General features: G+C 44.0%; 1 protein-coding gene across 4 annotated transcripts in view; it reads right to left on the bottom strand.

Annotated features, from left to right (window-relative positions):
- The window catches only part of CHRM3 (cholinergic receptor muscarinic 3), a 516421-nt gene that overhangs the window by 276381 nt on the left and 227544 nt on the right, over positions 1-12496 (bottom strand). For 3 of the 4 annotated variants that reach the window (XM_053206980.1, XM_027046905.2, XM_053206979.1), the window contains exon 3: positions 8623-8685. The exons of the other annotated variant lie outside the window; for it this stretch is intronic. The gene's annotated coding sequence lies outside the window, so the exon portion shown is untranslated. The remainder of the gene's footprint in view (positions 1-8622; positions 8686-12496) is intronic. 4 annotated transcript variants of the gene reach the window in all.

The raw sequence follows: 12496 nt of genomic DNA, 5'->3' as shown, positions 1-12496 counted from the left end.
TTTCATAAACATGTTCTACAAGCTCACATAGGTCTATCACTGCGAAAAGCATCAAGGATGTAAACATGCTAAGGCTATAGCCCATGACCACAACAGGTCAATGATCTGTTTGGTACTTAAACTACTTAATTACATTGCTAATACCCGGTCTTGTATTTAACAGTTTACATCATTAAAAAAAAAATGTGTATGGCTTCCCGTCTAAACGGAACTGCACGTTCTTTGAGGATAGACCCTGTGTATTAAAGCATTGGTATAGATCATCTAAAATTTCTCTTAGGAACATCCAGCAGGAATTGAATAACTCCTTTGCTGTAAAGAAAACTGGATAGAGTTTGCAGTCTTGGAATAATAAGAAACTGTGTAGATGGATTTTCTTTTTTTCTCCCCTCTGACACACTAGAATGTAAATATAGCACTTCGACAGCTTTTGCCTTTGATCACATTATGAGATCTTTTCTTTCCAAGCCATCCTTATACGCACTTTGAATTTATTTCTTCTTATACTTCCATGTACGCTGCATGTTGTCTGGTGTGAAGACTGTGGCTTGTGTTTAATGTTCCTTTCTACGGGTTTTAAACAAATTTTTTTACATTTATTTATTTTTGAGAGACAGAGAGAGACAGAGCATGAGCAGGGGAGGGGCAGAGAGAGAGGGAGACACAGAATCGGAAGCAGGCTCCTTCCAGGCTCTGAGCTGTCAGCGCAGAGCCCGACGCGGGGCTCAAATTCATAAACCGTGAGATCATGACCTGAGCCGAAGTCAGAGGCTTAACCGACTGAGCCACCCAGGTGCCCCTCTACAATTTTTTTAAGTTTATTTATTTATTTTGAGAGAGAGATAGAGAGAGAGGAAGAGAGAGAGTGTGTACCAGGGAGGGGCAGAGAGGGAGAGAGAATCCCAAGTAGGCTCTGTGCTGTCAGCACAGAGCCTGATGTGAGGCTTGATCCCAGGAACTGAGATCATGACCCGAGCCAAAATCAAGAGCCGGACGTGTAACTGACTGAGCCACCCAGGAGCCCCTACGATGTTTTTATTCTAACGAGCTCTTTCATTTCTCTTGGAATGTGACTGAATTTCTCCATGTTATGGAATTATGTCTAAAACCCTCTTTTATTTAAAAAGTATCACCTACTAGCTCCAAACTTGGATTTTTATGAATTAATCACCTTTATTACTTTATCTGATTACTCCAGTTTTCTAAAGCTGCTCTTTTGTTACAAGTTTTTATAGTCATTCCATAATATTTTTAAATTTTTGATTCCCATCTCCCGATACTGTTTGTGTGTTTGTCTTAAACAGGATTCTGTGAGGGGCGCCTTGGTGGCTCAGTCAGTTAAGTGTCTGACTTTGGCTCAGGTCATGATCTCATGGTTCTTGAGTTTGCGCCTGGCATCGGGCTCACTGCTGACAGTGTGGAGCCTGCTTGGGATTCTTGGCTGCTTTGGAATCTCCCTCTCCCTCCCTCCCTCTCTCCCTCTCCCTCCCTCTCTCTCTCCCTCCCTCTCTCTCTCTCTCTCTCTCTCTCTCTCTCTCCCTCTCCCTCTCTCTCCCTCTCCCTCCCTCTCTCCCTCTCCCTCTCTCTCCCTCCCCCTCCCTCTCTCTCTCTCTCTCTCTCTCCCTCTCCCTCCCTCTCTCCCTCTCCCTCCCTCTCTCCCTCTCCCTCTCTCTCCCTCTCCCTCCCTCTCTCTCTCTCTCTCTCTCTCCCTCTCCCTCCCTCCCTCTCTCCCTCTCCCTCTCTCTCCCTCTCCCTCCCTCCCTCTCTCCCTCTCCCTCTCCCTCCCTCCCTCTCTCTCTCTCTCTCTCTCTCTCTCTCTCTCCTCCTGCCCCTCTCTTGCTCATACTCATTCTCTCTCTCTCTCTTAAAAATAAACATTAAAAAAATTTTTTAAAGTGGGATTCTGTGATATATTTTGATGATTTGATCAATTGTTGGGTAGCATTTTATTTCTTCTGTATATGGCGTAACACCTATATTTACTTCCCAAATGTTTCTTTTCTAATGTTTATTTATTTTTGAGACAGAGAGTGACAGAGTGTGAGCAGGGAGGGGCAGAGAGAGAGGGACTCACAGGATCTGAAGTAGGCTCCAGGCTCTGAGCTGTTAGCACAGAACCCGATGCAGGGTTCGAACTCACAAACCGTGAGATCATGACCTGAGCCGAAATTGGACGCTTAACCGACTGAGCCACCCAAGTGCCCCCCAGTGTTTCTTTTCTTTTGTTTTCTTTTGTTCCTAATTTGGATTTTCTTTTCTCTTTGGTTCAAAGGTAGCTCTGAGAACTTAATCATTTTTTTATGCACTGCTTTTATTTGGGTCACTTCTGAAAACTTTCTAATCCAATTTCATATAATGAGGTATAATCTTGCTAGAGAACTATTAGATTTACCACTTCCCCCTAATGTGCCTTTTTGAGCCTGATTGTAGGACTTCCCACAAGCTGGGTGAAGTGCCCCAGGGTGTAAGATAGGCGCATATGCCCTCAGGGACCTGTGTGGTGGTGGTGGTGGGGGGGCAATCCCCAGGGGCAGGTGTGCCTGAGCCCGGTCTGGTGCTGAGCTCTCCCTGGCTGCAAGCATGCTGGAGACACCTGGCCTTGCGACACTCTGAGCACAGCCAAGGTGGGCTCTGACACCTGGACATCAAGTTCAGTGCCCGGCCCCTGAGTGGGCAGCTGCCCACGTGGACAAGGGGCTGGGAGCTGATGGAGGGACAACTGGTGACACAGGTTGCCAAGGGACATGATATAGAATTGGGCTGGGAGGTCCTGGGGACGAGGACAGCTGTCTGTGGCAGGCCCATGTCTCTGTGTTCACCCAAAGCAGATACTTCCGTCCAGTACTGCCCTGCAACCCAGACGGTAGGACCCTGGCCTTGACCTTGTGCATCACCGTCTTGCTCCTCAGAGTTTAGTCAGCATCAGCATCAGCCTCACCTGGGAGCATATCAGAAACGCCAAAGCCCGGGCCCACCTCAGCCCTTCTGAATCAGAATCTGTATTTTAACAGGTGCATCCATGTTAGTGCTGGAGAAATGCTGTATCTGTGTCCACTCTGGACTTCCTCTGGCCATGACCCTCTGCGTGGGAACTGCCCGCAGGGAGTTGGGTTTCTTCTAGGCCAGGCTTCGTCTCTGCAGGTCCCTAGAATCTCTCACCAAAGGTCTGCTCACTTCTAGGGCTTACGTGGTGGCTTCACCAGATGCATCCTTAGGTGTCCCTGGGACCCCATGGCTGGCCAAGGGACAGCTGTGACACAGTGGGGACGGGGCGTGTTAGACTTTCACAGGGAGTGTCTACATGAATGGTCAGAGCGAGGCCCCTCGAAAGACAGGGAAGAGCCAGGGACGGGAAGGGGGTGGGCCCTGGGCCTCCAACCGCGCTTTTTCTCCTGGTTCCACAGATGAATGAACTCAAGCCCACTTTGGCCCATTTATGACTGACGGGCCCTTTTAGTGGGGTCCAAACTATGTGCAGGGTGATGGCTATAAAAGAATATATGTTTTATACAAACTTAATATACTTGATACTAAAAAGTTAGGTTGGATTCCAAAATCATTTGCCTTACCTTAAGAAACTTCAACAGAACATTCATCAGTGAAAGAAAGTAATAGCTGTTAGATACTTCAAACACAATGTCACTTACAGGCAACCCTTGAATGGCTATAAAATAGGTTTCAAATGTTCTGTCACCTACTTGTTCTTACAAAGCATCACACAGACAGTGGCTGTCAAGATTTTAGACAGATACTGATCAAGAATTAGAGGTCACTGTTTCCAACATGATACCTGATAAAGAAAAGCTGCATGTAAATTTCCACTTCTCATGAAAAACATTTAAAAGCATTTTATTTGAAAATTCGATATAAATTCAATAGTTAGTATTATCCCCAATACTTTTTATTTTCTCTTCTTTCGAGTACTAAGAATATATATTGAATTCTTTTTCTGTAAAATTCCATAGAGATGCTCTCAAATCCTGTCTAATTCACCCAAGTACCATACAAACATTATGTATGCCTAATAAAGTAAAGAAAGGTGAGAAACATGTATCTAGCTAGCCAGAGCTGACTGAGAAAAGATAAGGTTCCCAGAACAGGCGAGGTGAAGAAAGATACTCCCTCATATTACACGCAATATGTCTTTGGATCACAAATGCCTATTATTCCTGACTTTTATTAGAAATACATCCTTTAATAAAGTAGATTTCCTTCCTTCGTACAATTTGAAAAAAGCCAGATATTTTTTCCCCTCAACAGATCAGCTTCAGAATTTTTTTAACGTTTTCCTAACATATAATTATCATCTTCCAAAGACCCAAAAGTGTTGTCACTGTGACTGAAATCAGAATGTGAATATTTTATAAACAGCTGTCAAATCTCAATTGGCAGAAAACAAAAAGCCCCCGAATTGCTGTAATCGACCCACGAGGCTACGTCGTTTAATTGACAGATGAGACATTTTTCTAGTTTCCATTTTGCCATCAGCATTTTAGTACGTTACCACGGTATGCCATCCTGGAGAGTCACTGTGACAATTTACTTGAAGATGGAACAAATTCTGAAATGCTCTCAGGGAGATGCCTAGCGCAGTAACCGAATTCTGCTTCATGGAACATTCTTCACACTCAGTGTATTTGGAATGGCTGTTACTAACACGGACTAAATATTGGCATCAAGGGAATGTTATCCTGCCCATTTTAAAAAAAAAGGCAAAATGCTCTTAGCAGTTCAATAATTTATTATTGCATTCTTTTGGGCCTTCATTCAACAAACAGTTCTGATCGTCCACGTGTCAGGCTTAGCTAATAAATCTTTGTAAGATCCAAAGAACTGGCCTCCGCCACCCATCACCACAGACCAGAAATACTGCTCGTAAAAATACCTGAAGCGATCCCTCCCAAAGATTTACTGTTCTTTCCTTGTGCCCTGCTGTCTGTCCCTCTCCCCAGAATTTTTTTTTCATCTTTACTTTTATTTCTTTTTTTCCTTCCTTCCTAAGCAATAAACTCTTCGGGGACATCTGTAAGCACTGCTTAATTTTGGGGGGGATATTTGATCTACGGCATTTTCTGCCTCTACATTCATTCATTCGCTAAATATTTACTAAGCTTCTTGCAGGGACCAGGCATCCTTGTAGGCACTGTGGTCTTTGGCAAGGAAGGAACAGATAAGGCCCTGCCCTCACCGAGCTTAGATCACACTATGGCAAGAGATAATAAACCATAAACAAACATGGCTGAACTCTTCACGTCTGGCCTAAATCCCTTATTTTTCACGTCTCCCCTAGATCCCCTAAGTTCTATGCGTACGTAGTTTTTGCCGTACATGGGTATTTTCGTATGCTTTACAAAGTAAAATTTCTAGTTTTTAAAAGGAATTCAATTTGGGTACCTGGGCTGGCGCTCATATCCCGAGAGTGGTCAGGGAAGGCTGAAGCAGCTGAGATCCGAATTGGAAGGACCAGGGACACACAATGCAAGCCAGGGGACTATACTCCAGGGCCCCGGGGGTGTCGGGGGGAAAGAACACAAAGAAACATTCAAGGAACAGTGAAAAGGACACTTGCTGGAGTTGGGAAGCAAGGAGTCAAGTACAGGTAGAAACCGGATCGTATGGGATGTGTAGGTCATTGTTGTGCACTGGGGGTTTTGCTCCTAATGTAGACGAAAGGAGTTGAAGGGTTTGCACCAGGTCTCCAGCAGGAGAGTAATGAGATGTGCTCCGGGCTCCCCAGTCTGCTGGAAGCCAGGAGACCATCGGGAAGCTCACACAGTTAGTTGTCCAGGAAAGACAGAATGATGACCTAGGGCGGGGTCGTGACAGAAGAGACACAAAGAAATGAAGAGATTCAGGGTCTATTTGAAAGAAAAGAAAGGAAAAGGGAAAGTACTGAGAAATCGTAGCTTCAGTGGCCAAAGAAAAGTTGGACTTCAGTAGATGCGGCGTTTCCCTGCCTTAGCAAAGGAGATCTGACAAAGACAGCTATTATTTTACACGAAGACAATATCAGAATATCTGACACCCTCCATTTACAAATAAAGAACAAAGGCCCAGAGAGGTGAGCTGGCGCTTTTCAAGCCTTGGAAGAGTTGGCTGTCACCCGCACTGCCCCCCTCGTATTTTCCAGCCCAGAGACTTTTCCATTACAAGCACCTCCTTCCCTGACTCAGCTCAGTACCTTATTCAATATCGTGCCTGACTTTCTTTGGAAAGGAGTTCTTTATACAATTTATCTTTTACCTGCATTTTCCCCCGATCCCAACAAGTGCGAGTAAAGGAACAGAGATTGTTGGAAGGAGAATATTTAATATTTGGACCATAGGTTAAAAGCTGAATTGTGGTGGCCTTATTGAGACCATGAGTTCTAAACTTTTACTGCCAAAAAAACCCCCAAAAAACAAAAAAAAACCCCACCTTGGAATTAATATTTCCTTCACTTGCTTTCACAGGCAATTCCAATCAAATCTGATCCCCCCAAATTAGAATTTTCTCTCTTCTTCTTTTTTTTTTTTTTTTAATGTGGAATAGTCTAAGTTCACTTGGTTTTATAAGTGGATAATCCAGTGGCAATTCTGGCTTATTGAAGAGCAAGCATTCAAAGGGGTAATGAATTGGCGATGTTGCTGACTAGCCAGCAGATGTGAATACCGAAAGCACAGGCTCCTGGCATATGCTGTTAGGATAGGCATCAGGGTAACACAGGACAGGGAAGGGCACCGGAAGGTCCAGCTCAAACCTCAACCTTAACACTCAGTGTGTGAGTTTCCCCATCTGTAGATGGGGGTAATAACACTTACCCTGACTGCACACTACTGCCAAGATTAAAGACAGGCATGTCTAGCACAACCCCCGGGTACAAACGCCCGTGAATCAGTGCTGTCTGGACTGGGCTCCGAGTGTCAAGAGATCTAGAGAATCAGGGATTTATCGGAGTCATCCCACAGGAGAGCTGATGGTAGGCTCACCGGAGGGCAAGAATGTCATCAAGGAGTCAAGTTCATTTTACCTTCCTGCTCTAACATCTCTGGCTGTGGCTTTCATCCTTGGGATCTCAAGATGGGGGGGGGGGGGGATTGTGCTGTGTATCAGGCATGTTCTTTCCTTTCTGTATTTTATGATGTTCTGAGATCTTAAAACCTTGCTGCTGAGGGAGAGCCTGCCTCTGTCAAGGCTAGCCAGTTCTTTTCATTTATTTTTATTTTCTATTTTTTTTGAAATAATTTATTGTCAAGTTAGCTAAGGTACAGTGTATACAGTGTGCTCTTGGCTTCAGGAGTAGATTCCTAGGTTTCAGCGCTTGCATACAACTCCCAGTGCTCATGCCAACAAGAGGGCTACCCAGTTCTTAGAGACAGCGAAGGGCATGGCCCAGAGCACATCTTTCATGTGTAAACCAAGCAACCCTGGATCCACAGTCCCAGTTCTCCTCTAACTCACACACCAAGCCAGTGTTTCCTCAGCCCTAAGTCACCCAGCGGCCAGGGACCACCGTTACAGCCCAGAGTCCCTCACACGGTTTTAACTGGCCAATCCTCAACCGTATGCCCCACCCTGCACAGCTGTTCCCACAGACACTCCCAGGAAAGACTGCTGACTCAGACTCTCTCCTCTTCCCGTCTTCTGCCTCTTGACCAAACCCGGTGCTTCCTCAGGTGGCCTGGTGGCACAGAGTGGCCCTTCTCTTAGCATATGTACGGAAGAAATTCTCCTTTCAATGGCATTGACCTCTCCATGTCAACACTCAGTCACCTCCACAAATTAAAATCCGTGGCTACAAATGTTAGAACAGCTTTCCAGGTAAGAAGATGAAGTAATAACAATATTCCCAAAATATTCTGCTCTTGAAGCTCTGATCTTTTAAGTCAAGAAGGGAATGAGTGCAGGAAGGGAATAAATTCAGGAAGAGAAGTCCTCCCTGGGGCCCACCATCCAGGGTCATTAGTGAGAACCAGGTCACGTGGCCTCAGTAAAGGAGTCTGGGAATGTGACGGTATTTAAACAAGGCATTTCACTGCCTTTCAAAATACCAGGATGATGATGATGATGATGATGATGATGACGACGATTTTTGGAAGGAAGAAGGGAGAAGGGATATTGACTAGGGCAATAACACTGTCTGCTGAATAGAGAAGGTATTAACAATAACATTGAGAGGAAATGGAGCTTTTTCACAACGTTCACTATCAGATTTTGTATGGCGTTTTATATAAGGTGATAGCAATCAAGGGATAATATGTAAGCTTCTGTAAATTAGACAAGCTATAAAATTTTATAGATGCTAAAAATTCAAACATTTGGCACTAATTTCCAATAACCACGTCTTGCTACAATTAAGAAACAAATGAGTATTTGAAAGAAAACAACATTTCATATTTTAACTGACATGCTTTCATTGTAATTTTGAATATTATGAGCAAAAAGCCAAAAAAAAGTATCTGTATTAAGACAAAAATCAAGCACGACTGTGTTATCTATGTTGAGATGCACAGAGAGCAATTATAAATCATACTTGAAAACACCAACTTAGAAATTCCTATTCCTCATTCATCTGTTTCACTGATCAAGCCATACGTCCTTTTTTTTTTAAACCAAAGAACTCAACCCAGAAAAAGATCTTACCTCATAGTACCTCAGTAGAAGTTCTGAATGTCATTTATTTGGCCTCTGACCAGAACACAGTTGCTAGAAGAGAAGTAAGAAAATAAGGTTAACATAGAGCCCCGGGATGAAAAAAATCAATAGGTTAAACAAAAGATTTGAGGCAATGTACGAAAATTATAGAACTTTCTAGGGAATGTGATCCTGGTACTGAACCACCGCATATGACTGACGAGGCTACAGGTGGTCAGAGAGTTAAGATCCCTGTCATTGGCAGAAGAAACACATCTATTGACTTTCTACAAAAGGATCTTTGTATAGTTCCACTCCTCATACCCATCAAAGCCCCCGTCAGAGTGAAGGGACACAAAGGGACACACAAAGGGACACACAGAGTGAAGGGCGAAGAACAGAAAACAAAAGATACTGCACATCCCTTCATTTTACAAGTTAGTGATGGTACCCTCCTTTGTTAGCAAGTGGGTTAATACCATCTACCTTCCTCAGAAGCTTTGGTCCGCTACCTTCTCCAGACACGATGGACACGTATACACGCAGTTAATTCCTGCTTAGGGCCCTTTTCACATTAGGAGAGGGTCAAATCTTAACATCCCCCAACCCTGTTTCAGACACTGACATTCACATTTTTTTTTAAAGTATATTTATTTATTGTGAGACACAGAGAGAGTGCAAGTGGGGGAGGGGCAGAGAGAAAGGGAGAGAGAGAATTCCAAGCAGGCTTCAAACTTTCAGTGCAGAGCCCGACGCGGGGCTCAAACTCACAAACCGGGAGATCACGACCTGGGCCGAAATCAAGAGTCAGACACTCAACTAACCGAGTCACTCAGGCACCCTTGACACTCATATATTTAAAGTGCATAGAGCCTGACATTTAGGCTAGAACCTTAGGAAAGCTTTTAGAAGGTTGCCTAGAGAAAGAAAAAGAGACACCACGTTCCATGGGGAGAGAGTGAAGGAAGCGTGCTCCTGTGAAGGACGTCACGGACAACACAGGGTCGGGAGGGAACCATAAGTGCTATGGCAGAATTGGGGGTGGGGACTGACAAGATGTGGCTGGATTTTTAAAAGGAGAACCCTGCAGTTTCCTGAGAGGCGACAGTGAGGTCAGACCATAGGAGGGGAAGAGGCCGTGAGGTGAGAGGGTGAGGGTTCCCAGGGTGCGTAGGACGAGAGGAGCTCAGGGCAGCCTCTGAGAGTGTGGTCTGCAAGATAAGCCTGGAGACAGAAAGAAATACTTCATTCATAATGAAAAATAGACGCGTGTTTTGTGTGTATCTTTTGTTGAAAGTATCGATCTGCAGAAGATTGGGAAAAAGGAAAAAAAAGAAAAGTCACTGGTGCTGCCTCAGTCTGAGAAGCATTATCCTAGAGAACATTCCTCCTTTGCTGTCTCATCCTGCCTGAGGGCTTCTCACTCTGCTATTGCCTGCACTGGCGGAGCTCTCAATCAAGGGACCTCTCTCACTCTGGGAAAAGGGTCCCGGACCCCAGTGAAGCCTCACACGGTTCCTCTCCCTGCAGCCCCAGCAGAGGAGGGCGTCCTCGGGAAGGAACAGCTGAAGCTGATCATCTGCTGAGAGCATGGGTAAACGGAGGCTGTGGCTGTGAGTGAACACAGGTCACTTGAATCCAGGCTCTCTGGCCTTTTCCACCTATGGCCTTGCTTCTGGTAGATCCCAGCATCTCCTCAGGAAATAATGCATGTATTATGGCACTTCACGGGAATGTGCGACAGCATCAACACTCCTGTTGCAACTAGAGGAAGTGTTGGAAAAGCATCAAATAGCACGTCAGTGGGAGGATACAGACATTTCTCTCTGGTCTCTAACAAACTGGATGTCTTCTGCCAGGTGGGGCATGCCAGGGAGCCTAGACTTCATCTTTCACCGTTGATTCCTTATAGAATCTAGGGAACCCAAGGGCAAGTGGATCTCACTGAGGCCCGTGTCAGTCCTGTCACTGTAACCTGCAAAGTCCCCCACGCACAGTAATTGCTCAATACGTATTTGCCATATGGATTTTATCATTAAAATGAACGGTTTTCCAGAACACAGTTGAAGCAGAAGTAGAAGTCCTAACATGCCTATGTATTAGGATTATGATCACTTGAATATGTAAATACATATCTCAATAAAATAAAATTAAGTCACACATTTAATGATAAAATAAACACTATCCAGTCATTCAAGTGTCTGCGAATAAAAATATCTCATTCACTACATGAATCAGAGAAGAATAACTGAGACTGAATACCTCGAAGAATCTCTAAGTTTCTCTAATGTTAGACTCGGCAAAGCACTCATTGTGAGAACCAGTGAGAGAACTGGCTTCCATCATAACTTCAAATTACTTCTATCGCAAATTAACCGCACATGACATTCATTGAGGGTGAGTGTCAGCTCTCCGAGTATAGATGACAAGCTCTACCAAATCCCAGTAGACACAGCTCAAAGGGTTATATGATGAAAATATGATTGGCGATTCCAGACATTGTTGTCGTAATCTTGCAGTAGGCCAAATAAAGAGGAACACAAAGCCAGACACAGAATAATAAGGAAGCACAGATGAGAAGATTCTTTCAATAGCCAACAAAACATTACTTTTAGGATGTGTAGAGAATAGGCCAACAAAACATTACTTTTAGGATGTGTAGGCTCTTTTGTTAGTGTCTTTAATTGTTTCTTTGTGTCGTATCAGTGGGTATTTACAGAGGTAATGAGATAGCAACAAGGTGGCAGGTCTGGACTTTTAGTATAACCATCTGAACGGTCCCATTTCCTTCAATCTTTTCCAAAACCTCACATTATTTGCCTACTTCCTAATTATTGTGAGCATGCATATTGCTCTGATCTCCTGGGAGACACAGAACACTTGAGCAGATGTTTTGCAATCTAAGTGAGTGATAACTGAACCCACAGCCATCTGATGTTTAAATTTTTTTTTAGTTTATTTATTTATTTTGACAGAGAGAGAGCACGAGAGCAAGCAGGGGAGGGACAGAGAGAGGGAGACAGAGAGGATCCCAAGCAGGCTCCGTGCTGTCAGCACAGAGCCCGACGCGGGGCTCGAACTCATGAACTGTGAGATCATGACCTGAATCAAAATCAAAAGTCATATGTTTAACCGACTGAGCCACCCAGGTGCCCCACAGCCATCTGATTTAGACAGCATCATACCTGCTCACAGCTCCGAAATAAATAAGCTTAATTAACTAATTTAACTTCTGGTATTCAGCTGAAATTAGATCCCAGCCTCTTCGGAAAGATCTAGAATATTCTCCTTTTTAATTTCATGATATAGCTTTAGTTTTCAACTTGCTTATCAAAGACCAAAATAACACGTGTTTTGACAAAGTTGTGTCTGACAGCCTGCTTTATGGGAATAGGATAAATATGGTTCTAAAAATGTATATATTATGCTAAGTCTGGTTTGCATTAAGTTCTTATCTAAACACAGGATTCACTAAGTATCTGCATTCATTCAGATGTTGTGTTGGACCCTCACTAGTTCCTTTCAAAGTCTGTCTTCTCATTTTTAAGCCAGCCTATCCAGAAAAAGGAAAGACAGATAATTAAAACATGAAATTGTTCTTATGAATGAAATGATTCATTCTTTTGTTACTCTTCCCAATTTGCAGATGAGGCTCGGGGATCAAATCACTGTCTCAGAGCTGTCCTGTGAGTGGTGGGTACAGCTGCTGTCCAAGCTTGGCTCCTTTGCATTTCCAGTTGCACATAGTTGTAGCGGTAACAACAGCGACAAACATCTACGAACGCTCAACATGTTGCAGGTGCCATTCCGAGCCCTTTGTTTCTTTTTTAACGTTTGTTTATTTTTGAGACAGAGACAGACAGAGCATGAACGGGGGAGGGGC

This window comes from Acinonyx jubatus, chromosome D2 (assembly GCF_027475565.1).
Source record: "Acinonyx jubatus isolate Ajub_Pintada_27869175 chromosome D2, VMU_Ajub_asm_v1.0, whole genome shotgun sequence".
NCBI lineage: Eukaryota > Metazoa > Chordata > Mammalia > Carnivora > Felidae > Acinonyx > Acinonyx jubatus.
Note: the sequence above shows the minus strand (reverse complement) of the source record. Positions and strands in the feature narration are given on the sequence as shown.